The following is a 27,656-nucleotide window of genomic DNA, read 5'->3' as shown; positions in this document are numbered from 1 at the left end:
ATACTATAGGTAAACTGCTTATAGATGCTGTGGCAGTTCCTTATAGTTCTGCACTTTCACATTCACCATACACTAGTGATGTATTCATTCATTCATTTATGAACTACACATTCATTCTGAGAAACTTTTATACACTAACATAGAAATATAGTTCTTTCTTTGACCAGTGAAGGTAGTTCTAAAAAGAACTGTTTTTTGTGTTTTTAGTTTTCTATTTTTTTGTGTTTTGTCAACAAGTATTTTTTTTAAACCAAAAAAATGAAACTGGAACCCAAAAAGTGTCCAACAGGATCAAAAGAATGAAAAAAAAAGAACTAATGTCGAGTACACTGATGCTCCTGCTTCCTGCGTTTTATCAGGTCGATAGACTGTTCTCCATAACACAAAAGTTTATCGCAATCAATGCATACAATTTTAACTTTACCAAAGTCAGGATCAATTTGTGGGTGTGGACTGCTTGCTGAAAATGCTGCTGCAGCAGTTGATGTGCTTGGTGCAGTAGCAGGTGGGTTGTCCTGCAACCTCCGTCTTGCAGCTCGAGCAAAGTTGTTGGGGTGCAAGTTCTTCACGTGTCGCACCATATTTGCTGTGCCAAAGGAGTATTTTTTAGATGGATCACCCCTTGAAAGAGTTGTTTGGCAAATTTTACAGGTTACTTTTGGATCATTCCCTTTTTTTGCCCTTCTGGAAAAGTAAAAAACTTCCAAATTAGAGCTTCTTTCCTCTTCTTTGGAGGTTCTTCAGGAATGAAATCTCCCTCTGAAGAATGGCTGGAAGATGAGTCCATTGCTGTTATTATGGTGATCTTCCTTCTATTTGACAAGATTCTCAGAAGAGATGCATCTTCTTAGAAAGTCAAAGTAGAATGATTAAAATGGGACGGAACTTTCAACAGTTGCAATAGGAAGCGTTATGAACCAATCAAATCCCTTCGTTTAAAGTCACACGGCTTTGCGTACGCTTATGGTGTGCTTACGGTGCTCATACGATGCAAGTACGCATGCCGTTTCACCGCGATTTGTGTAATTGTTTTCAAAAGTAATATACGATTGTTAAAAGTTTAAAAAAACTATTTTCATAATTATTCCAGATAATGTCTTCCCTTAGTATGTACATTAAAAACATAATTATATGTTTTTAAACAACTAGAAACATTGGTGATTTTCACGTACAGGACGCCGTACATGACGTCGCACGGAAGCTTTGATGCGACGCGTAACGTCAAAATGTATTCATAGCGTATGCGTGGGTACGCGCTGAGTATGATTAGCAGTACAAAGTATGGTGCGATCACCCTCTCAGTGACAAATCAGAGCACAAGGCGCGCTAACGAGAATGATTAGAAGTGGTCACTCATTGGAGATCCGATTCTGGGCCTGCCTCTGTACACATGATAACCCCGCCCTGTCTCTCTCTGTTGTTAATTGTTGGTGCACACACTCACACTTGCATATGCGCGGTGCACGCCGGTCCACACTCCCCAGATGCCACCACCTAGCTTTCTTGCTATCACTAAGCCTGGAAGCCAATACATTAGCCAATGGGAGGTCCCCCAGGGCTGTCATTCTTGTAGTCAGCCGAAAACGCTACCAATGACGGCCCTTGGCTTGGTTTGGTCAGCCCCCGTGGTTCCCATATAATGCGGGCACTGATGTGAGCACGCTCTCTTTTGCCTGCCTGTGCTGCTCGAGGAGGATTCGTGACACTCGACGTGGTGTCACTTCTGCTGCCGCCCTGCCAGACCACCATAGGCGCGGCGGTGGTGGCTTCCGCGCCCATCCCACCCCAGGCCCAGCCAAAGCCCCAACCTTTGAAGACAAGACAAAAGACGAGAGAAGCAAAGGTAAGAGAAGCCGACACAACATCAGCCTCCACTGTAAATTGTACCTGCATGATAGTATTTATTTTTACTGCGTGACGCGGCCTTTCCAGCTCAGTTTTGGTTTATTTGTGCTTCTTTGTATTTGCTCCCTTCTAATCCTCCCATGACTTTTATTATTTATTACTGCCTGGAGTGGCCTTCCCAGGCCTGTATTCTTATAGATCGTATATGGTTCATAATAATATTTCCTTGTGCGTAACGGGGCCCTCCTAGGCCTTTTTTAAATAAATTGTACGTGCATAAATTTCTCTGTCGTATTTTTGAACTGTGTCACGTGCTTTAGCCTGTATTGTTATAAATTGTGCGTTCATAATAGTATTATTTTTTTACTGCGTCACATGCCACTCCCAGCTGTTTCGCTTTACTTTTGTGCGCCATGTGCTCTGTGCTTCATCGTATTTGCTCCCTCCTAATCCTCCCATGACATTTATTATTTATTGCTACCTCACATGACCTTCCCAGGCCTCTATTCTTATTGATCGTATATGGTTGATCGTAATATTTCCTTCTGCGTCACGGGGCCCTCCTAGGCCTTTTTTAAATAAATTGTGCGTACATGAATTCATGTGCCATTATTTTTGAACTGTCACATGCTTTAGCCTGTATTGTTATAAATTGTGCGTTCACAATAGTATTATTTTTTTATTGCGGCACGTGCTCCTCCCAGCTCTGTTTTGCTTTATTGTTGTGTGTCACATGCTTTGTGCTTCATCGTATTTGCTCCCTCCTAATCCTCCCGTGACGTTTAATATTTATTGCTACCTCAGGTGGCCTTCCCAGGCCTCTATTCTTATTGATTGTATATGATTGATAATAATATTTCCTTCTGTGTTAAGGGGCCCTCCTAGGCCTTTTTAAAATAAATTGTGCGTGCATGAAATTCTCTGTCGTATTTTTGAACTGTATCATGTGCTTTAGCCTGTATTGTTATAAATTGTGCGTTCATAATGGTATTATTTTTTTCTACGTTACATGGCCCTCCCAGCTTTGCTTTACTTTACTTTTGTGCGCCACGTGCTCTGTGCTTCATCGTATTTGCTCCCTCCTAATCCTCCCGTGACGTTTAATATTTATTGCTACCTCAGGTGGCCTTCCCAGGCCTCTATTCTTATTGATTGTATATGATTGATAATAATATTTCCTTCTGTGTTACGGGGCCCTCCTAGGCCTTTTTAAAATAAATTGTGCGTGCATGAAATTCTCTGTCGTATTTTTGAACTGTATCATGTGCTTTACCCTATATTGTTATAAATTGTGCGTTCATAACGGTATTATTTTTTTCTACGTTACTTGGCCCTCCCAGCTTTGCTTTACTTTACTTTTTTGCGCCACGTGCTCTGTGCTTCATCGTGTTTGCTCCCTCTTAATCTTCCCATGACTTTTAATATTTATTGCTACCTCACGTGGCCTTCCCAGGCCTCTATTCCTATTGATTGTATATGATTGATAATAATATTTCCTTCTGTGTTACGGGGCCCTCCTAGGCCTTTTTAAAATAAATTGTGCGTGCATGAATTTCTCTGTCGGATTTTTGAACTGTGTCACGTGCTTTAGCCTGTATTGGTATAAATAGTGCGTTTATAATAGTATTATTTTTTTACTGCGTCACGTGCCACTCCCAGCTGTTTTGCTTTACTTTTGTGCACCACGTGCTCTGTGCTTCATCATATTTACTCCCTCCTAATCCTCCCGTGACTTTTAATATTGATTGCTACCTCACGTGATCTTCCCTGGCCTCTATTCTTATTGATCGTATATGGTCGATCGTAATATTTCCTTCTGCGTCACGGGGCCCTCCTAGGCAGTTTTTAAATAAATTATGAGAACATGAATTTCTGTGTCATTATTTTTGAACTGTCACGTGCTCTATCCTGTATTGGTATAAATTGTGCCTTCATAATAGTATTATTTTTTTATTGCGGCACCTGCTCCTCCAAGCTCTGTTTTACTTTATTATTGTGCATCACATGCTTTGTACTGCATCATATTTGCTCCCTCCTAATCCTCCCGTGACTTTTAATATTTATTACTACCTCTCGTGGCCTTCCCAGGCCTTTATTCTTATTGATCGTATATGATTGATAGTAATATTTCCTTCTGCGTCACACGGCCCTCTTAGGCCTTTTTTAAATAAATTGTGTGTGCATGAATTTCTCTTTCGTTATTTTTTAACTGTCATGTGCTTTAGCCTGTATTGTTACAATTTGTGCGTTCATATCAGTATTATTGTTTTTACGGCATCACGTGCCCCTCCCAGCTGTTTTGCCTTACTTTTGTGGGCCATGTACTCTGTGCTTCATCGTATTTGCTCCCTCCTAATCCTCCTGTGACTTTTAATATTTGTTGCTACCTCACGTGGCCTTTCCAGGCCTATATTCTTATTGATCGTATATGGTTGATCGGAATATTTCCTTCTGCATCACAGGGCCCTCCTAGGCCTTTTTTAAATAAATCGTGTGTGCATGAATTTCTGTGTCGTAGTTTTGTACTGTTAGTTTACCCTGTATTGTTATAAATTGTGCGTTCATAATAGTATTTTTTTTTTATGTGTCACTTGGCCCTCCCAGGTCTGTTTTACTTTATTGTTGTGTGCCACATGCTTTCTGCTTCATCATATTTGCTCCCTCCTAATCCTCCCATGACTTTTAATATTTATTGCTACCTCACGTGTCCTTCCCAGGTCTCTATTCTTATTGATCGTATATGGTTGATCTGAATATTTCCTTCTGCGTCACGGGCCCTCCTGGAACTTTTTTAAATAAATTGTGCGCGCATGAATTTCTGTGTCGTATTTATGTTACTCTTGATAGTAAAGTATAATATATATACACCAGGCATCCTCATGTAAATGCTACCAGTTGGCCTGCAGCAGTAATTGTGCCACCCACACAAGTAACCCTAAATATAAAAGTCAGGCTTGGCACTGCAGTGCCTGAGCGCCCTTTCTAAAACTGCCATGCTTTCAAACTGCATCCATTTTGCAGGCCTTACCCGTCCCATTGTATGGACTGTACTCTATCCCTTGCTTAAACTTTGTGGGCATATTGAGCTGTGAAAACGGGGTGACAGTTGTTTTACTAATTATATATTCACATACCTTTATAGTCATTGGCAAGCTTTTACAATCCTGAATGCTGAATGCTGAGTGCTGGGTTTTGTGTGAGAGGATGCACATGCATAACAATGCTAAGTTTTCTTTAGCTGCATGGAAACATGTGGTGTAACCTGTCAAACACTTTGAGATGCTACCCTAGAGGCGGATGTAGAATTCAACCGTTCTACATAAAGTAGAATTGGATGTCACTAAGTACAAAATATTTCTGTATTATGGAAGCCCTAATTTGTTCCTTAAAGATTCCTGCGAAGTCCCGACACATACTAACTGAAACACACCAACCATTAGAAACCTGTAAAATTTGCCAAACAACTCTTTCAAGGTGTGATCAATCCAAAAAATACTCCCTTGGCACAGCAAATATAGTGCAACACGTAAACAACTTGCACCCCAGCAACTTTGCTTGAGCTGCAACACAGAGATTGCAGGGCAACCCACTTGCTGCTGCGCCAAGCACATCAACTGCTGCAACAGCATCTCCGGCAAACAGTCCATACTCACATATTGATCTTGATTTTGGTAAACTTAAATTTCTATGCATTTATTGCGATGAACTTTTGTGTTATGTGGAACAGTCTATCGACCTGATAAAAAACAGGAAACAGGAGCATTGCTATCCTCCACATTAATCTTTAGACATGTATTGAGCTTTTTTGTTGTAACAACTAACCGGACTGAAGGCAGTGGGACATTTGCACACTTGCTGTCTTTCTTGGCTGGGGTTATCAATTATTGTTCAATTTCATATTCTGATTCAAAGTCAAGGCCGTTTATCAAGCCTTTTTGTTGTAACTACTTCCCCAGCTAAAAGCAGAGGGTAATTTTCACACTTGCAGCCTTTCTTACTTTTTATTCATCTTCCACTCAATCAACACACCATCTACACGTACACACACACCTACTTGCTGCCTTTCTTGCCTATGATTATCTACTATTCTATTTCATATTCATATTCAAAGTGCAGGCCCTTTATCGAGCCTTTTTGTTGTAACAACTACGCCGGCCGAAGGCAGTAAGACATTTGCGCACTTGCTGCCTTTCTTAGCTGGGGTTATCAATTATTCTTGAATTTCATATTCTGATTCAAAGTCAAGGCCCTTTATTGAACCTTTTTGTTGTAGCTACTACCCCGGCTGAAAGCAGTGGGATATGTGTGCACTTGCTGCCTTTCTTGGCTGAGGTCATCAAGTATTAATGAATTTCATATTCTGATTCAAAGTCGTAGCCCTTTATTGAGCCTTTTTTTTGTAGCTACTACCGAAGGCAGTGGGAAATTTGCACACTTGCTGCCTTTCTTGGCTATGGTTATCAACTATTCTTCTATTTCATACCTGTATTCAAAGTGCAGGCCCTTTATCGAGCCTTTTTGTTGTAGCTACTACCCTGTCCTAAGGCAGTGGGAAATTTGCACACTTGCTGTGTTTCTTGGCTAGGGTTATCAATTATTCTTCAAGTATTTCAAATTAAAAATGCAGGCCCTTTATTTAGCCGTCTTGGTAACTACTTCCCGTGAATGGCAGTGGGTAATTTATACACTTGCATCCTTTCTTGTGACGCACAGTCTGTGTAATCAGCTGGGTTTCCAAAGATCTACTTCCCTGATAAGGCAGTGGTTACTTCGTGTGTCTGCAGCCTTTCTAACTTTTTACCTTATTCATCTTCCATTGAATGGATATATCATCCACACATACACACACTTACTTGCTGCCTTTTTTGGCTGGGGTTATCAATTACTCCTCAATTTCATATTCTGATTCAAAGTCAAGGCTCTTTATCGAGCCTTTTTCATGTAGATACTACCCCGGCAGAAGGCAGTGGGAAATTTGCGCACTTGCAGCCTTTCTTTGCAGGGGTTATCAACTACTGTTCAATTTCATATTCCTATTCAAAGTGCAGGCCGTTTATCGAGCCTTTTTGTTGTAACTACTTCCCCAGCTAAAGGCAGTGGGTAATTTGCACACTTGTAGCCTTTCTTATATTTTAACCTATTCATCTTCCACTCAATCAACACATCATCTACACGTACACACATCTACTTGCTGTTTTTTGTAACTGGGGTTATCAATTATTCTTGAATTTCACATTCTGATTCAAACTCAAGGCCCTTTATTGAACCTTTATGTTATAGCTACTACCTCAGCCAAACACAACACAACATGGCAGGACTATGAAAAGCAACTAAACCTACAGCACTACATGCCAAAAAGAAATGCTTACTGTGTAAGTGACATTTGGTAAGATATAAAATCTGTCAATAGAAAAGAAACATGTTCTCAGTGAAGTGAAATGACTTTTTGTGATATATTGAAACTATTTTCACAACTTCTTTACTGTTGTTTGTTGTTACAGTGTTTTTATGCTCCTCACGTTCAATATTTTAAGCTACCCTGCAACTATTTTCACAACTTCATTACTGTAATATCGAGGTTTGTGGTGCTCACATTAAATATTTTGTGATACCTTAAAACTATTTTTAAAACTTGTTTGCTATAATATCAGTCTTTCAACTGCTTTCATAAAACATTTTTGGATACATTGCAACTATTCTAAAACATTCTTTACTGTAATATCAGTGTTTGAGGTGGTAACAGAAAATAAATGTGATAAATTGTACTGTGTGGGTCACTACAATATTAAAACAGAAGTGTGATAGTGTTTGCCGGAAGTGTAAAGATACAGACTGGGGAATTAAAGGTATAAAACACAAGTTTGACGGTGCATGGAAAAGTGCATACATAATCTATAGAGGTTTGAAGCAGACTATGACCTAAGGCCCAATTTGCATCATGAGTACTTCAGTACTAGCTGTATGATTACAATTCTGAAAGAAGAGTGTCTCAAACCATTTTTATTATATAATAATACATGTATTCTTGTAACATCTCATAATTTAATAGAGATTCTAAACAAATTTCATCATGTATTTCATTTTCCTGATTATCAATTTCAAAAGTCATATAATCATACTCGATGTCATCTAATGCTTCCACAAAATCAGCATCCATGATTTTGTCTAGGAAATCACAACTGATATCTGCAGCATTCATTTCTTCCTCTTCATTCTAGCTACCTACAAAAAAGTATGTTCACCTTTTCTATGACACTGTTACTAATTTCGAAACCGTCTTCCAACTTGTTTTGTTGATTTTCCATACTGTATTTCCTATGTTGTAGGTCCTTGTACAAAAACATAAACAATTCATTGTATTTTTACTGTAATATCAGCATATTTTGTACTTGAGTGTATATTATTTTGAAAACATTCGAAAAATAAATACAATAAATACAGTGTCCCTATGCATTGTGTCAAGTGCTTTATTTAGTAAATACAGGAATTTGTTACCGTTGATTGTAATGACATACAAACCAAAACAAGATAGAACACTGCAACTAAAGCACATTACATAATGGTACAAAGCATCTCATTGGAATGTTGTGTATTAGGATAACATACACAACTCATATATAAAATGATTTCAGAAACTTGTTACTTTTTCGATGATAAGGATTAGTAATGTCTTTCCAAGAACATTTGAATATTTAAAGGGGTAATGTAGGAGGTGAACAACACAGGTAAGAGGTTACATCTCAGGATGCAAGTATAGATTAAAAGGGTGGTCCAAGATCTCCATGTACAATGACCAGTGGAGACGTTTTAAGAGCGGGTACACTCAAGGTATTCTATAATGTGCAATAAGTGCTGACGATAACACCACACAGAATGGGCAAGAACAGATAAAATGATGGATTGTATGTGCTTGGACTATGATGAGAATACACTGTAGGAGAATCACGGTCAAGTGCAAAGATTAAATACTTAAGACATAGCAAAGAAGATAGCAACAAGAGCCAGGAGGGTCCTACCTACTGTGTTGCAAACTTAAAACAGTGACGACAGGAGTGCCTTACTTTGACTCCCCCCATGACGTTGTCAATTAGGGTGGAGGGAGGGAAAGGAAAGGAGTAAACTACATGTCTACAGATGTACTGCTCTGTTCAGAACACTGGATCAACCACTGAATAACCAAAGTCAGATACAAAAGAAGATACACAAAACAAGGCTACACAAAAGATACTTAAAGGAAAGCTACACAAATAAGACGGAGAAACTTGAACAGAAACTGGTAAGTCAGCAAAAGAACAAAAAGGCGAAGAACACTGCAACGGACGCTACGCTGTGGAACTCATAGTCAGGTCCATGAAACTGTGCGGGCAGCTGGTAGGAGCCTACACAGGACGATGGCAGGACGAGGCCCCTGGAGAAGCATGGGGAAGTGGCGTTCCCCGGGGCTCTGAGGTGGGTCCGTGAGCCCCCCCACATACTTCAAAATAAAACCCCGGGGGTAGCGTTCCCTGGGGCTCGGAGGGCCTTACAAGCCCAATAATGGAAAAAAATTGCCCCCAGGATTTGGCCCCCCCGGGGGCTAATTAAGAATAAAACGGACTTCTAGGTTTTTTTTCATTTTCCACCACGTTTAAAATAAAAAAACATTTGGGCTTAAAGATCCATGCGGGACCCCCTGAGCAGGCCTAGAGGGTCAGGATGTTTCTACACTGCCCCCTTTCCTTATTTTTCAACTTTGTTTTACTGTTTTCTTGTGACTCGGTCCACCAATATTATCCTATAGCAGGAAATTCCTTTAGCAGGTAAGTAGTGCTATCGTCACTTTTTCTCACTCAGTGGTGGATCCTGGATCCAGCACTAGTGCATCTCCTGTAAACAATTAAAGAATGCGTTTACGTCATACAGGTGATTTTTAAGGAATATTTTTAGTTTGTGAAAATAGACACTTCGAAACTTTTCTGGTGAAAACCAGACAATGGATTCCTAATGAAGGAAATACAAGTTACTTGTAAGTACGATTAGAATTACTTTTTAGGGTCAGTACGGGGCTAAAAGATGCAGCACTGGGTTGTCTCCTGATAACAGGTGAGTAAATCGGAATTAGTTTTTGGATGATTTTAGGTGAATATTTAAAAGCTCCAAAACTCTACACTGAGAAGAATTTCCAATTGAAAACAGTCAATTTTACCCTATGGAAGGAAATTCACTTAGCAGGTAAGTAGTAAGCAGACTATGGATTCCGATGGAAGGAAATACAAGTTACTGGTAAGTATGGTTTAAATTACTTTTCTGGGTCAGTGTTGGGCTAAAAGATGCAGCACTCTGTACTCTCCTGATAACAGGTGAGTAAATCGGAATTTGTAGTTCTGCTGATTTTATAAGAATATTTTAAAGTTCCAAAACTCCAGACACAGAAGAATTTCCAAGTAAAACCACTCAATTTTACCCTATGGAAGGAAATTCACTTAGCAGGTAAGTAGTGTTATCATTACTTTTTCTTACTCAGTGGTGGATCCTGTATCCAGCACTGGTGCATCTCCTGTAAACAGTTGCAAGAATGCGTTTAAGTCATACAGGCAATTTTCAAGGAATATTTTTAGTTTGTGAAAATAGACACAGAAACTTTTCTGGTGAAAAGCAGACAATGGATTCCTATGGAAGGAAATACAAGTTACTGGTAAGTACGGTTAAAATTACTTTTCAGGGTCAGTGTTCGGCTAAAAGATGCAGCACTCGGTTCTCTCCTGATAACAGGTGAGTAAATCGGAATTCGTTGTTAGGATGATTTTATGTGAATATTTTAAAGTTCTAAAACTCCACACTGAGAAGAATTTCCAAGTGAAACCAGTCAATGTTAGCCTATGGAAGGAAATTCAAGTTACTGGTAAGTATGGTTAGAAATACTTTTGAGGATCAGTACTGGGCTCAAAGATGTAGCACTGAGGTCTCCCCTGATAACAGGTGAGTAAATCGGAATTCGTAGTACATCTAGCAAGGGCCACAGAGCTGCGTAGCACAGAGATGTAAAAAGGGGCACAGCATGCACCACCTCTCTGCAACGCAGCACAGTGGCACTTCCTGGAAGCACCTGGAGGACTACTTGGCCCCCATGGTCCCTCAGGTTTGAAGTTGAATTTTTTCCCCAACGTAAAACGCGCCAGAGGGCGTGTTTGCACACATCACGTCAGGCCCCCACCCCTCCCTTCACCACTGTGCCCCACTGTGCCCACCACTGTGCCCTATCACCGTTCTAAGTTGAGATATTAAGTCCCCTTCAATCCTAAGGATCCCTAGGGTCAAACCAGCCCACTAGGTACCTCCAGTAAGCACCACAAAGCTGCATTGCAGATAGGTGTAAAAAGGGGCGTGGCTTCTGAACACCTGTCTGCAACACAGCTCCCTGGCGCATACTGGAGATACCTGTTAGGCTATTTGGCCCTCAAGGACCTTCAGTATTGAAAGAGAATTAATTCCCCAACTTAAAACGCGCCATGGGGAACGTTTGCAAACTGATAAAGGAAGGGGGCGTGGCCTGAGGTGACATGTCTGCAAACACGCCCTGTGAGAATTAATTCCTCCTCAATCCTGTGGGTCCCTGGGGGCCAACTAGCCCACCAGATACCTCCAGTATGTGCCAGCCGGCTGCGTTGCAGAGAGGTGTTCAGAGGCCACCCCCCTTTTTACAACACTCTGCAACGCAGCTCAGTGGCGCTTACTGAAGGTACCTGGTGGGCTAGTTGGCCCCCAGGGACCCTCAGGATTGACAAGGAATTAATTCCTCAACTTAAACCACGCCACAGGTCGTGTTTGCACACATGTGAACTCAGGCCCCGCCCCCTACCTTCACCACTGTGCAAACGCGCCCTTGGCACTTTTTAAGTTGGGGGATTAACTCCCCTAGAATCCTGAGGGTGCCTGGGGGGTGTGTTCATGTGACGCGCTACAGGGTATGCGGGATTGTCATTCCTGATTGCCCGCAGGTGTTGCAATATTCTCACATGAACAGGATGTATAGTGCTCCCTACATAGTTCTTATTGCACGTGCATTGCAGTACAGATACTGCAAAATCTGTTTTGCAAGTTAAGTTTTCCCTGATTTCTAGTGGAGATTTCCTGAGGGAAAGAGGTACCTTACTTCTATTGATGCCGTGTTTGCAGGCTTTGCACTTGGTGCATTTGTAAAAGCCATTTCTGTGTTTGAGCCAGGTAGTGTTTCTCTCTTGCTTTTGCGCATTGGACACTAACTCTTGCTTCATCGATTTAGCTCGCCTAAAAGTGAATTGAGGTAGTTTAGCGCAAGCAAGGCCTATGATGGGGTCACTACGTACTGGTATATGTTGTACCCTGTGATTAGTCTGGGTGTGTCCTCTTAATGTTTCCTGACAGGTTGCTCACTGGTAATAGGTTTGAAAATGAGTTCTTCCCTGACTTTTGTCAAACATTTCGGCTCTGCCTTGACCAGGGTTTTGGTCTTGTAGCCTCTGTCGCGCAGTCTGTTGAAGAGTGTTTTTTTTTAATTTCCAAAACTTTCTTTCGTGCTGCATCTGGGCTTCATTCTGAGGCATTCTGCATAGGGGATACTGGAAATGAGGCGAGTGGGGGTGGTAGCTTTCGGCATGCAAAATAGCATTGCCGAAAGTCGGTTTCCTGTATGTTCTTGATTGTACCTTGTTGTTGCTTGTTGTTGCTGATGTATAATTACAAATCTAGGAAGACAATGGTTTCTTTGCTGGTGGTGCATGTAAATTTGAGATTGAGTGCATTCTGGTTTAGTTCAACAGTGAAGTCTGATGCACTCTGTTCACTGCCCTTCCATAAAATGAAAATGTCCTTTATGAAGCGACAACACTGTGCTACATTTTCTGACATTTGCGTGTGGTATGTTGTCTTGGGTACTTGCTCCTCCTACCAGCCCATATGCAAATTAACATAGCTGCGGGAGAAGCAAGTACCTTGTGTTTGCTTGAACAAGAGTTTGTCAATCATGAAGGTGTTGTTCTCAAGACACCACTCCGTCATCTGCAGCAACATCATGGTATGTTGGTAAAGCCCTACAGCACCGGTACCTAGGAAGTGCTTGATAGCATTCAGGCCATCCCTATGCCTGATGCTTGTGTATAGGTGTTGCACATCAAGGGTGACAAAAACATATGTCACAATTAAGTGCTTGTTTGCATAAATTAACAGAAAAGAGTAGACACGGTGAAATGTGCACAATATATACATTTTGAAACATGAGAGGTCACATTCTGTTTGCCAGTTCGCCTCCCGATTGTACCATGGGACCCAGTGAAGACAGTGTAGATGGTGACTGCTAGTGCGTGTATGTACAATTGTGTTGTACGGGCTCTCATACGCCTCGGCCATGTGGCACATGTGTTTAACTGTACAGAGTGGCGCAGGTATTGCTGCTGTTGGTCTCCCACCAGTGCGATATCTAGGCTGAGTGCATAATTCTGTCTGTCCCGCGACTCATGTAAGATACACAAAGATTTGTAGTGCATGCTATGAAGCCCTAGTGGGCTTTTTATAAAACAACATACTTATCACCAATGCTGGAACATTGGGTCTGTCTGGAGTCGGGGGAGCCGTGGTGGTGGTCGAAAAAGTGTGGGGGTTGTTAGGGGGATTTTGTGGTGTGTGAAAAAATTCTGTGCGTGCCAAGATAGTGTAGTATGTTCTTGTGTAGAGACCAAGCAAGTGATTTACAAAAAAAGGTGTAGCGTGGGTCAGTTGTTAGGGGGAGGGGGTCTGGGAAAGCGGAGCCATATATTAGAATAAGGTTCAGTGCTACAATTTACTTATTTAGAGGTGCACACTCATTGCTTCATCCGCATTCAGACCATTTGGTGTCTTGGAGTCTAGTAAGAGTATATACCTGGATTCAAGTCTCCTGAGGGCTAACTGTCTGTTGCCTCCCCTGATGTTTTTCTTGACACTGTCTATGACAAAGTACTTCAGGTCTTCTGCCCTCCCACCGTGGTGTGTGTTAATGCGACACGCTACAGGGTATGCAGGATTGTCATTCCTGATTGCCCGCAGGTGTTGCAATATTCTCATATGAACAGGATGTATAGTGCTCCCTACATAGTTCCTATTGTAGGTGCATTGCAGTACATATACTGCAAAATCTGTTTTGCAAGTGACGTTTTCCCCTATTTCTAGTGGAGATTTCCTGAGGGGATGAGGTACCTTACTTGTATTGATGCCGTGTTTGCAGGCTTTGCACTTGGGGCATTTGTAAAAGACATTTCCGTTTTTGAGCCAGGTAGTGTTTCTCTCTTGCTTTGGTGCATTGGACACTAACTCTTGCTTCATCGATTTAGCTCGCCTAAAAGTGAGTTGGGGTAGCTTAGCGCAAGCAAGTCCTATGATGGGGTCACTACGTACTATCGGCCAGTGTCTGTATAGAAACTTTCGTAGTTTCGTATGGTATATGTTGTACCTGTGATTAGTCTGGGTGTGTCATCTGAATGTTTCCTGACAGGTTGCTCACTTGAGCTAGGTTTAAAAATGAGTTTTTCCCTGACTTTTGTCAAACATTTCTGCTGTGCCTTGACCAAGGTTTTGGTCTTGTAGCCTCTGTCACGCAGTCTGCTGAAGAGTCTAATTTTGAAATTTTCAAAACTTTCTTTTAATCTGCAGTTGCACTTCATTCTGAGGCATTCTGCATAGGGGATACTGGAAATGAGACTAGTGGGGTGGAAGCTTTCGGTTTCTTGTATGTTCTTGATTGTACTTTGGTGTTGCTGATGTATAATTCCAAATCTAGGAAGACAATGATTTCTTTGCTGGTGGGGCATGTAAATTTGAGATTGAGTGCATTCTGGTTTAGTTCAACAGTGAAGTCTGTTGCACTCTGTTCTCTGCCCTTCCATAAAATGAAAATGTCGTCGATGTAGCGACAATATAGTGCTAAATTTTCTGACTTTTGTATGTGGTATGTTGTCATGAGTACTTGCTCCTGCCACCAGCCCATATGCAAATTAGCATAGCGGGGGCGAAGCAAGTACCCATGGCCGTGCCTTGTGTTTGCTTGTACAAGAGTTTGTCAAACATGAAGGTGTTGTTCTCAAGACACCACTCCGTCATCTGCAAGAACATCATGGTATGTTGGTAAAGCCCTATATCTCTGGTACCTAGGAAGTGCTTGATAGCATTCAGGCCATCCCTATGCCTGATGCGTGTGTATAGGCTTTGCACATCAAGGGTGCCAAAAACATAATCATCATGCCAATTATAGTCAAAGATTTTTGCCAGCAAAACTCCGGTGTCCTTAATGTATACAGGAAGGCTTTGTACAAACGGCTGGAGGAAAAAGTCTATGAGTTTGCTTGTGTTTTCGAAGAGTTCGCCAATCGCTGATATGATCGGTCTCCCCGGTGGGCATTGCTTATTTTTGTGAATCTTCATGATTAAATAAAGTTGAGGTGTCACTGGGTAATTGTTTTTCAAGAATTCAAACTATTGTTTGGGAATGAGTCCTGCTATTTTCCAATCATACAGACTCCTGTGATATCTTTCTTGAATGTTAGCAATGTTTGTGGTGCTGATTCTCATATAGCAATTTCTGTCTGCTAGCTGCAACATTGCTTCTCTTTTGTACATGTCCAGGGGCCAGAGGACAACATTTCCCCCTTTGTCTGACCATCGCACCATAATGCTGTTTCGATCTTTGATTTTTTTCATGACAGCCTCATATTTGATTTTTTGGTTATGCTTCATCTTAGTGAAGTCATTGCAGCTTTCCATGGCCAGTTCCTTCAAGTTTTCAATTACTTTGTCCGAAAAAATATCAATATTGTCTTTGGGCATCAATGGACAGAACACTGATTTGGGTCTGAATCGAGTTTGAAGTGTTGTTTGGATATTTATGGCCGCATGCGTCGCTGCTTCTCCCATGCTCATGACTTGTGATTCCTCACAGTTGTCTATTTCAGCCATTTCCCTGATAAATTGCATGTCTGCTACATTCAAAGTGTTCGGCATGTTGTCTGCTGTTTCTCCATAGTTTTTGTCACTTGCTTTATCACATGTGTTAAAATAGTACTTGTGTAGTTTGAGTCTACGTATGAACTGGTGTAGGTCAATTCTGGTCTGAGTGTAGTCAAAATGAGTTACTTTACAATAAGAGAGTCCTAGTGAAAGAGTTTGTTCTTCCTTCTTTGTTAGAGCCATGTCTGATAAATTAACTACTCTGTTGTTACTTTCGTTTGTGCACATTATCTCCTTCTGTTCTGTCTGTACACTGGTTTTCCTGTTTTTTGAATTGTGCCCACCCCATCTCCTGTTTTTCCGCCTTCTGCTCCTTGACTGGTAAGTCTGTTTTGGTTCTGCTCCTGTCATGATAGTCTTGGCTGCAGGCTCATCAGGCGGTCTACCTGTAGAAAAGCAAGATCTTGGACGGGTGTGGGGACTTTGCGCGCTTGGATCCCACTTCCTGCTCCTTCAGGGTCAGATTCGGCATCAGAATTGACATCTGATTCACTGGGCTCAACGTATCTATATCTATATATATATTCAATGAAAAAAACATAGGTTTCAGGCCTGATATAGTTAGGAATTAGCATTTAAAAAACTGTAGTAATCTATCTTCTATGTTTATGATGTCTCATGCTTCTAACATGTCATTCCTTTCCCCATAGTAACAGAATGTCAATGTTTGAATATTCACTCACTGTCTTGTGTTGACAGTTTCCTGAGAGCTGTTGGAATTAATGGTCATTAAAATACATCTGACTCAATACAACTATATTGATGGTAGTTACTTCAAATTGGCGACGAGGACTGACCATTAATTCATTAACCCGTGCATGCTGATACCTCATCTGGAGTGTAGAGTTAACTTTGGATGTTTTCTGGGAATTTATCGCTGATGGGATTGTGGATCTCAGCGCTTAACAGGAAAATCGTGAAACATTGTGGTATTAGACGGTTGTGAAGCAAGGGTTAAACTGGAAACTCGTGAGGAAGATCTTCTGCTTTAAATTTAATGTAAATTCAAACAACTTATCTCAAACCTTAGAGTCCTTCAAAGAGCGTTTAAGAAAGCGTATGAACATTGTGGGTGAAGTCGTGGAGAATACGCTTTATCATCAGTTTCGATATCGGACATACTCCGTGAGTAATTTTACCAAAAATGATATCTCTATTAACTTTTTCAATCTATATATTACTCACTTCTCTTCTGACATGAACGAGTTGACAAATGGTGCTTATGAAGTTGCTCCAGTGATGGCTGAGCCTGAATGATGACGCATTAGAATCCACAGCCGGCTTGGTGATTGCTAGTTTCATCACATTCTATAAGGGAACGGTACACACTGAAGGTTCGAGCAACGGAAGAGGTCAGTGTCATGTGCGCAGGGGATTCTGGCAGCGCAAGAGTTTGACGTGAGTATCGATCAAATCATTGAGAGAGCAGCGTCTCAAGAACGTCATGGCGTCAGTTCAACGTGAGTATCGAGAGAATCCTCTTGTGAGCGGCGTCTCAAGAACGTCATGGTGTCACCGTCGAGCTAACTTTGCAGGAGAAGAGTTCAACACGAGTAACGAGTTTGATGCAGTGTAACGTCACAGCGTCTCTGTCGGACTAACGTTTGTTGAGCAAGACGTTTATTTATTTAAAAAAAGGCAAAGGAGATCGTGTTGATCGTAAAAGGAAACTGACTAAGGAGGCCGAATTGATATTAACGGAGGTGGGAGATAAACGATGACATGGAGGTGGGAGGGTTTTGTTTGTGTTTTGATCATTCACTACAAGTCAAGGTGACTGCTTTTTGGAAAATAAGAGATTTTTACAGTCTTGAGGAAACTGCAGGTTAAGGTGGATAGTGTATTTACAAAGAAGACATTCTAACCTATTTGTGGAGTCTACAGGATAAAGCTAATACAATATGTTTTAATGATGCGCATATAGCTTGGTAATAAGTGCATTGATATATGTTATTTAGCACATACTTATGTGTATTTATTCATAATAAGTTCAGTGGTTAAATATATTTTTGTTTTTAAAATTACAGTCAAAATGCAGAATGTACAAGCATCTCCTCCAATTTACAGCTCCCAGGTGAACCGCCTGTGATTTGGAAAGTGTGGTTCCGGGCATTTGAGAAATATTTGGGTGCAATTGGAGGTGATAGATTCAGCGCTCAAAAGAAGAAGTTTATTTTGGAACATAATTTGGGATTCGAACGTCAGACGGTCCTTGAACATCTTCCTCCTAAAGAAGTGAGGGAGGGAGAAGATGAGATAGATGAATTTCAACAAGTAGTTCAAAGGTTAAAAAAACAATTCGATGTTGAGAGAAGTTTAGTAGTAGCTAGACATACACTTTTTACTAGAGAACAAGAGAGAGAGTAGAGCATAATTGCTTATGTTGCGGCACTACGAATACTTGCATCTGAGTACGAGTTTGAGCATTTCACATCACAATTGATTCGTGATCAGATAGTCGTTCATACCAATAGTGGGAAAATACAAGAAAAGTTACTTACTCTTAAAAATCTATCATTGGATGAAACAATATCTATAGTTAAGAGTATTGAACTTTCGCAAAAGTCTAAGAAAGAACTGAAACCTGATAAGAACATGGTTAATGTTGTAAAAGAGAATGAAGGAAAAAATGTGAATACTCAAACTCAATTGGTTAAACCACGTGTTGAAGTTAAAGGTCCTAAATATGTGCCCAACAAGTTCGAGAAGAAAAATGTTTTTCAAAAAGGTTTATGTACAAAGTGTGGGTTTTCAACTCATTTCCCAAATTCTAATGTTTGTCCAGCTAACAATTCCTCTTGTCACAAGTGTAGAAAACGAGGTCACTTTGCGAGATTGTGTAATTACAAAGGTAATGTAAGTGTGGTTTGTGATGGGCAGGTTGAGAGTGAGTCAGAAGTTATAAGTTCATTATCTGATTTGGTGGTTGCTGTGAAGGATGAATCAGAAGAATGCATTGATCCAATAGTTGAAATCATAGTGGATGGTAAACCTCTGGATTTGTTAGCTGATTCGGAGGCACGTATAACAATGATTACAGATGAACTTTTTGAGAAAACTTGGGAAAATAAACCACTCAGTCCGTCGTACAGGAGCCCCGTTTCCTATGAAGGAAGGACAATTGAGTTTTCGGGGTTTTTTGAGACTTCACTTGTTTTCAAGAATAAACACATTCAGGGTAAGGTCTATGTAGCTGAGAAAGGTCTTAACATATTAGGATGGTATCATCAAGGGTTATTTAAAATGACACTTAGGCCTGGTACCAAAGAACACGTTTGAGTGGTGGAAGATTGTAATGTTGAGAGATCATCTGTATCATGGTTTTCCAAATTTACTAAAGTGTTTGGAAATGAGTTGGGTTGTATTTCTGGTTTTAAACATTTTATTAGAGTGAAAGAGGGTGCTATCCCTATTAAACACAATGTGCGTAATGTACCATTCAGTGTTAGAGATGATTTGTCAACAGAACTTAGGAAGATGTGTGAATCAGGAGTGATTGAACCAATAGAATCTTCTCGTTGGTTGTCTCCTTTGGTGGTAAGACAAACAAAATGGCAGCCTTAGGGTCTGCAATGACCTTCGCAGTGTCAATAGTGAAATCTGGGTGGATTCGCATCCCCTTCCCCGGATTGATGATATTTTATTCAAATTTGCTGGTGCTACGTTTTTTTTTCAATAATTGACTTAGCCTCGGCCTTGTAAACAGGTAACAGCATTTGTTTCACCAATTTAGAAGGATGCCATTTGGTTTGGCGTCAGCGGCGTGTGTTTTTCAGCGCATAATGGAGAAGGTGTTGGAGGGTGTGGTTAATACGGTTGTATATCAAGATGACATTTTGGTGGCAGGTGAAAATAAAGAATTACATGATCATAATTTGTCAGAAGAGTTAAAGAAGTTAGAGACAAATGGTATAGTGGCAAACAAACTTAAATGTATTTTTGGTGTACAGTCCATTGAATATTCTGGGCATCAAATCTCAGGAGAAGGTATTGTGCCTAGGGATGGTCTGTTAAAAGCAATTGTTGATGCTCCTAGTCCGACTATTAAGGATATGATTTCCTCATTTTTAGAAATGTGTGAATTTTATTCTGAATGTATTCCTAATTTTTCAATGAAAACTGTACATATGAGAGATTTACTCAAGAAAAGAGCTATATTCAGATGGGATGAAATTTGTGGAAAGGAATTCTTGGATTTGAAAAAAGACCTAGGGTCGTGCAAAATGCTTACACCATTTGACTCCAATTTAAAATGTACAGTGTTGATGCCTGTTTATATGGTTTGGGTGGTATGATTTCTCAGTTCAAACAAGGGAAGGAACAAACTGTAGGTTTTGCGTTGCGTGCGCTTCGTCCAAGTGAGAAAAATTACTCTGTAATAGAGCGTGAGTTGCTTGCATGCTGTTGGGTCATTGAAAGATTTAAATGTTTCCTGTGGGGAAGAAGTTTTGACGTATTCACTGATCACAAGCCTTTAGTTCAAATTCTTCAAGGGAAAGTGATAATAGACCATACGCCACGGATTGCAAGGCTCAGTGCTAAGTTATTACAATATAGTTTTCAGGTTGCGCATATATCAGGAGGCAAAAATACACTTGCAGATTTTTTGTCTAGGTTTCCTATTCTGTTGTCTGCTCATGATTTGGAAGAAGACATTGATGAAGATTGTCTAATTGCTGCTGTTGATGCTTGCTCAGTGGGTTGTTTTACTGAATGCGAGTGGTTCTCAGCCATGGAAGCAGATTCTATTCTTAAACAGGTCAAGAATTTTATTGTATCATGTTGGCCTAAAGAGAAACATCTGGAGAAAGAGTTACACCCTTTTTCAAAGATTGCTGATGAACTTACTGTGGAGGAAGGAGGTATGATCATGAGGGGGGATAGATTTGTTCCACCTGAGATGTTGAGGAATCGCATTATCAAGTTTAGGCATGAGGGTCACCTGGGCAAAATTAATACCAAGAGGATTAGAAATTTTAATTGGTGGCCGTCTATGGATCGACAAATTAATTCAGTAGTTGAATATTGTTTAACTTGTAATGCTAGTGATAAGGTGATTAAAATTGTGTCTCCTCCCATACAAGATGTTGCTCTGCCTGATGGTCCTTGGCTAAAGTTGGCGGTGGATTTTGTGGGGCCATTTAACAGTTTGCCTAGTAAATATAAATTTGCTCTAGTTGTTGCTGATTATTTCAGTAAGTGGTGGGAGGTTCATTTCATGCCTGATCCTAATTCTATGGAAGTTATACAATTCTTTCAAAGTCTGTTTGCAAGAGAAGGTTTTCCAAAGGAATTAGTTTCCGATAATAGGGTACAATTTACTTCTAGGAAAATGTCGGATTTTTTGTCTCAGTCAGGTATTATTCATAGAAGAGTGGCTCTATATCACCCACAGGCAAATGGTTTTATTGAGAGGACAAACCATATTTTGGTGGAATGTGTTCAGTGGGCGGTTTCTGCAAAGATTGATATCAAAGAGGCGGTCCAAAGTATGTTGTGGGATCATCGCACTACACCTAGTGCTATAACTGGTTCAAGTCCTTTTAAATTACTGAGAGGGAGAGAAGCATCATCTCATTTGTGTCCTGCATGGATGAAAAAATGGGGTTATGTTATTCAGGTGAATGGAGCACAAGGAAGTGAAGTCACTCAGTCTGAAGTTGATAGTAGAAGAGAAGGCAATAAGTTGAACCAGGGTAAGGTTTTTAATTCCAAAGTCAAAGTAGGTGATTGGGTTAAAATTAAATCACCTCATAATGTACCAAAAGGGTTATCCAAATTTGAAAGTAAAAGAAGACCAAACATTTATAAAAAGATGATGGGGCAACACTTATATAATGTAAACTTAAGGAATGAGTGCTTATGATAAAATAAAATAAATGTGGCCGAACGCGATATACTAATGAATGTAAAAGAATTTTTTAATTTCACCCATATGATGAATATAAAAGACTCAATAAAAATATTTGGAAAACATGAGCATTTTTCTTTCAAGGATGGTTTGAAAGTTATACATTTTATAAAAGAACATAGTACTACACGCTAAAGGAGAAAAGTCAGCACAAATATGATAGAATAGAAAATAGAATAATGTTTTGAAATACTTTTACAGTCAACAAACTCGTAAGCAGAGTACACCGTTTAAGGTAAAAGCACCTTACCACAACTAGTTTTTGAAACGCATAGTAAAATAAAGTGCATCACAAAATGCGCTACATACATGGTGACTGTATCGTAACATCATATAGAAAAAAGATAGCCAATCAAAATTAGCATGAGGAAGGTAGACGTAAGTACACAACAGTCAATCAAATTTTTTCCAAAATCTGCGCAAGGAAAGGGATTGGTCGCTAATACGTTTTCTTACAATGCTTCAAAACCAATCAAAAAGAGGTGTTGAAAGTTTCTGTTTTTAACATATGAGTAAATGAGATATCTTTTTATGTACACGCAGCGAGAGGGAATTATTAAAGATGACTTGCTTTCGCAGGACCGCGAAAGGCTTTTTCCTGAATAAGTATGCACTTCACTGCCAGACCCATTAAATGATTATCCAGGCTCTCAAGCCTAAACACGTCAGAAATCATCTCTCATCACTTCTTTTTAGTGTATTGTGTGTGGCAGACTGCGTGACACTATGCCGAGAGCCCTCAAGGGCCCTAGATACTGCCACGCCGAAGACCAGCTCCTGCATTGTCTCATAGCCGGGCGGCCCCCCTCGCAACATTTAAAAGCCCCAGGGGGAGGTGTAAATGAATCGAGACTGAATACATTAGTACTGCCCACTACGCTTACGCTACCAGGAAAAGACAACAACACTACATGGCCCAGATTTCCATTATAGTGATTTGTTAGTTCCAGGTCTAGTTGTCAGATCGGCACACACACACTCCCTCATGGATAGTATATACCCACACCACACCCATTCAGCACATCCGTCACTACACACGTGACCCTATCCATAAAAAAGATGGAGCGCACGTGTTGTATGCAATTTTAAAGTTGTTTCCCAAACTACCGAACAAGGGGCCCACTACCACATGCGTGGCCTCTTTGGTCACTGAGTTAGTGGTAACCGAAGCACTGAGCGGGTGAAGAACCTGCGATGATGATGATGGAAGCACGAGTATGTTGTTAGCCATAGAGATATCAAGACTCAGCACCATATATGGGACTTCTTTGTTGCAGATCGGGACTACATGATGCAGAAGGTGTCTTTTCCACGAAAAGGTGAGCAGTGAGGCCTGGGTATGCATCGGAGGTAGTCAAAGGGTTGTAGCTGGCTAGATACAAAAAGGTGACGCACCGATTTAGACGAACGCACTCGTAAATAGTGTATCAATTTTATAATCGCTGAAACGTCCGGAATATTACCTATACAAATAGTTTGTATAAATGTGAGAAGGAACGCGTATGAAAGTGCGATGTTATCTAAGTACACATTAAGATGGTAACAATTACCAATCTTAACATCTTTCTTTTATATTTAGAGCATTATGTCCGGCACATGGTGAAAAACAACGGTGACAGAAAGGTGAGCTGTGAATATTGTTTTTTGTCACTCTCCTATTTCCTCTCTCCTTTCATAAAAAAATTACACACAATGTTAACTTCCTTTTATCTAACAGGTTGTGTTTTACAAATTGACAAAACCCCCGCAAAAGAAACCTACAAAGTTTTTGCAATTATGCGCGGCCACTGTAACGACTGAGAAGCCTGCTTCGACACGTAGTGCACCCTCTTTGAATGACGTCAATGGGTCAAGGTGAGCAAAGAAGCTTGTTTCCGATACAACAACAAGTTATCTTTGAAAGGAGAGAATATGTAGAATGCAGCAGGTGCGCAATACCCATTAGGCTAACGGTGCTTCAGCCCCCGACCCATTGTGTGTGTCTCTTCCACGTTTTAATGTCCTTTTTTCTCTCTCTTTTTTCCTATCTCTCACATTGTTTTTTTTTCTTTTTTACAGTTATGGACGCTGCTGTGTCCACCGTGCCGTATAGAACCTTACCTGAGTTTAAGTGGTGAACTCTGTTGGCTACAGTGAAGCCTGCTTCGAGACGTAGAGCACCCTCTTTTAATCATGCCTATTTCACTAGGTGAGCAAAGAATTTTGTTTCCGAAACAACAACAAATTATCTGTGAAAGTAGAGAGTGGGTAGTGTGCAGCAGCTTGACTGTGTAGAAATGTATAATTACCTCTGAGCAGTGACAACAGATAGGTTACAGTCTGAGGAACAGATCTACAAGCTTATTGCGCCACTTTTGTGTCACTTTTAACATGGGAAAAGTGGCGCAAGGAGCTTATAAATCTGCGTCTGACTTTTCAAGGAAAACTCTAAATTCCAGACTGTGCGAGTCAATGGGGTGCAACAGTCTAGGTACGGAATATTAGGAACTCACATTAAAATGTACTTTTGTCAGGAGTTTCGCAACTTAGTTTACCGTGATTAATCAAATGTCCTTTTGTTTGCTTCACCAAACATCCTTCAGAAGCAATCACGCCATATCGAGCAACAGCAATGGAATTGTCCGCAACATATTGAATATACTTTGACATGTAGAAGCAGAGTTAAATTCAAGTTGTGAACTCTGATGGCCGTAGGTAGTGTTTATACAAAGTAAGCACAGCGGCCTAGATATGCAATGCCTCCAATTAAATGCATTAGAAATAAATCAGCGTATTTACAATCCCGTTGTGCCACTTTTGTGTCAGAACCGCAGTAGGCACTTCCATATAGACACCACTTGAACGCGGGACTATAACAGAAGTGAAATGTTACCTTGACTTGTAATGTTTCACCTCATTTAGTCACATGTACATAATTTTAAACTCTAATTTTCTTTTTTGTTTTGCAGATTACCTATTATACGTCTTTTGGAGTCCACATCACAATTTGTTTATAATATTGTTGTATTAAAGTTGTTTATTATATTGTTGTCCTTAAGTTATGTTTACAGTTATTGTTGTTTTAATAAAAGTTAATGAAAAAACTATACACGTCTTTTTTTGGGGAGGTGATGGTCCACAATAGAAATAATATTTATAATTTGAAGTACTATGGTAAGACGTTTGAGAGTAGGGTTGAAAAGTACTGGCTGTACAATAAGTTATATTTAGTCTGGATGCTCTACAAGACGGAAAGGAAATCAAAGTAAAACAAAACAATGTGTACCAGATTTACAAACCCCTTGCGCCACTTTCACGTGCAAAGCCACCCCCCTACAAAATTAAAAGTGGGTGGGCCTCAATGCCGCCCTTCAAAGAACCCAAACAACGACCCCCGGAGCTTTCTATATTGTGTGAGGGGGGCTGCGTGGCCCACCGCCTGGTGCCCTGGAGTCCACCATGCCCAGTCTCGGTTCCTGCAGTGTCCTGGGGGGGTACCGCCATTACAACGCGGTCATAACCACAGGTGGCCGTCACCACAAAGCCATTAGCACGCATATGGCTTTACCACGCATGCTTTTACGACTCGCATGCATTTACCACGCATGATAAAGGCATAAGCATGGTAATGGCTTTGTGGTGACGGTCATGCGTTGTAATGGCTGTGGCTTATGTGCTTCAAATTAGTTTTTAGGTATTCGTGTGACCAAATCTGATAAGATCGGAGGCCAAGGACAAACACCGTGAAATCTGATGGCTCACAGAGAAGGTAGGCGGGGGGTAAAATAAAAATGAAAGTGTCAGGTATAATAAAAATAACGGAGAAAAACTACTAAAATGGCGGAGGACGGAGTATGTAATCAAGGTTTGGCGCCCCAGGCAATACGTTTCAAATAAATATAGATAGAATATGATTATTAATATATTAGAAAAGTGTAGCAGAGGATGAGGCATACAGCCATGGAGAAGAAAGCGGCAATGTAATACCTGAAATGAGGAGAGGTTTGCTTGGCGAACTCGAAGAAAAAGAAAGAAGAGTGGTCTTGGAAATGAGGCTGCGCATGCGTACAGACTACAACTGGTGCAGAAAAAAACCAGAAAGTTTTACATACTATCATAGAAATATAGCTCTTTTTTTGACCAGTGAAGTTAGTTCTGAAAAGAACTGCTTTTTTTGTCTTTTTTTTAGCATAAAAAAAATAATTGGAAAGAAAACAGTGTCCAACAGGAACAAATAAACCACAAAAAAATTGCGTTGTGAGCAACGGTTCTCCTATTTGCACCGTTTAATTAAATTAATTGACTGCTCCCCGTAGCAGAGCATCTCATTGCAAAGTTTGCAATGGATGATTAAGTCTGCAAAATCCGGTTCGATATTTGGATGCGGAGTTCATGGCTGTGTGGTTGGTGCGCTTGAAGTGCTGGGAACAGCAGTTGATGGATTGTCCCGTAGCCTATCAGAGCAAGCTCTTGCATAATTGTGAGGATGGTAGTTTTTCACATGGCAAACCATGCTTTCTGTCCCAAATGAGTACTTCTTGCTCGGATCTCCTCTTGACAGTGTGGTGTCACAGATTGTCAGGTGACCTTTGCAGCATTTACCTTTTGCTGTCCTTCTGGAAAGGTGAAAAATGTCCAGATTACTGCCTCTTTTCTTTTCCCTGTGACTCCTCAGCTATAAATTCCTCCTCTGAAGAATGTTCTGAAGTGTATTCCAGAAATGCAGCCATATTAAAATTGGTTTGTCAAATGACAGGAGCTCCTGACAAGAGATGGTTCTTCTGAGAAAGTCAAAGAAGAATGATAAACATGGGTGGGATCTTTCAACAGTTGGAATTGGAAGTGTTATGACCCAATCAAATCTCTTATTTTAAAGTCACATGGCGTATGCGTAGGGTGCGCTTACAGTGCGTGAATGGATGACGTACGCCACACGCCGCCATTTGCGTAATTGCTTTTAAAAGTAACATACGCTTACTAAAAGTTAATAAATAATATTTTAATAATTATCATAGATAATGTCTTCCCTTAATATTTACATTAAATAGATAGATATATATTTTTAAACATTAGGAAACTTTTGCGGTAAGTGTAGAGTGCGCCGTACAAACGTACATGAGGTCACGCGGAAGCGTCGATGCGACGCGGAACGTGAAAACGTATTCTTAGCGTATGCGCGGTTGAGCTCACAGTAAGATTACCCATACAAAGGATGGTGCGAGCACCGTATGCGTAGCGTACGAGTACTGAAAAAAATACAATTTAATTTTAATTTATTGAAAAAATACATGAAAAAATATTAGAATTTTGTTTTGTATTATTTTATATAAAAAATGTGTAGTGTAACTACAAAAAAAAATCATTAAATGATTATTATAAAAATGTTGGAAATTAGTATAAAAAGAAATAAATATATTAATACATTTAAAAATTATTTACAAAAGATTTGAAATTCACTGAACAAACCATAGGTTTCAGCCATGTTTCAGTTAGGTATTAGCATTTAAAAAACCTTGCAAATTCACTGGAAAAACCATAGGTTTCAGCCACGTTATAGTTAGGAATTAGCATTTAAAAAAACCTTAGAAATTCAGTGAAAAAAGCTATCAGGTGTTTGTAGATATATATATTCACTGAAAAAACCATAGGTTTCACAGACGTTATAGTTAGGAATTAGCATTTGAAAAAGCTTGCAAATTCACTGAAAAAAACCATAGGTTTCACACATGTTATAGTTAGCTGTACATTTCACTCATAAAAAACCATTGAAATTCCCCAGTTATAGTTAGTTCAACTAACTATAACTCGCGTGCCCGCAATCCACTGCTGATGACGTCACATATTACATCAGTCATGACATGGTCAATGACATCACTCATGCCATCACTGATGACATCTCAAATGACATCACTGATGACATCACGGATGA

Source organism: Lissotriton helveticus, chromosome 6 (assembly GCF_964261635.1).
Source record: "Lissotriton helveticus chromosome 6, aLisHel1.1, whole genome shotgun sequence".
Lineage (NCBI taxonomy): Eukaryota > Metazoa > Chordata > Amphibia > Caudata > Salamandridae > Lissotriton > Lissotriton helveticus.
Note: the sequence above shows the minus strand (reverse complement) of the source record.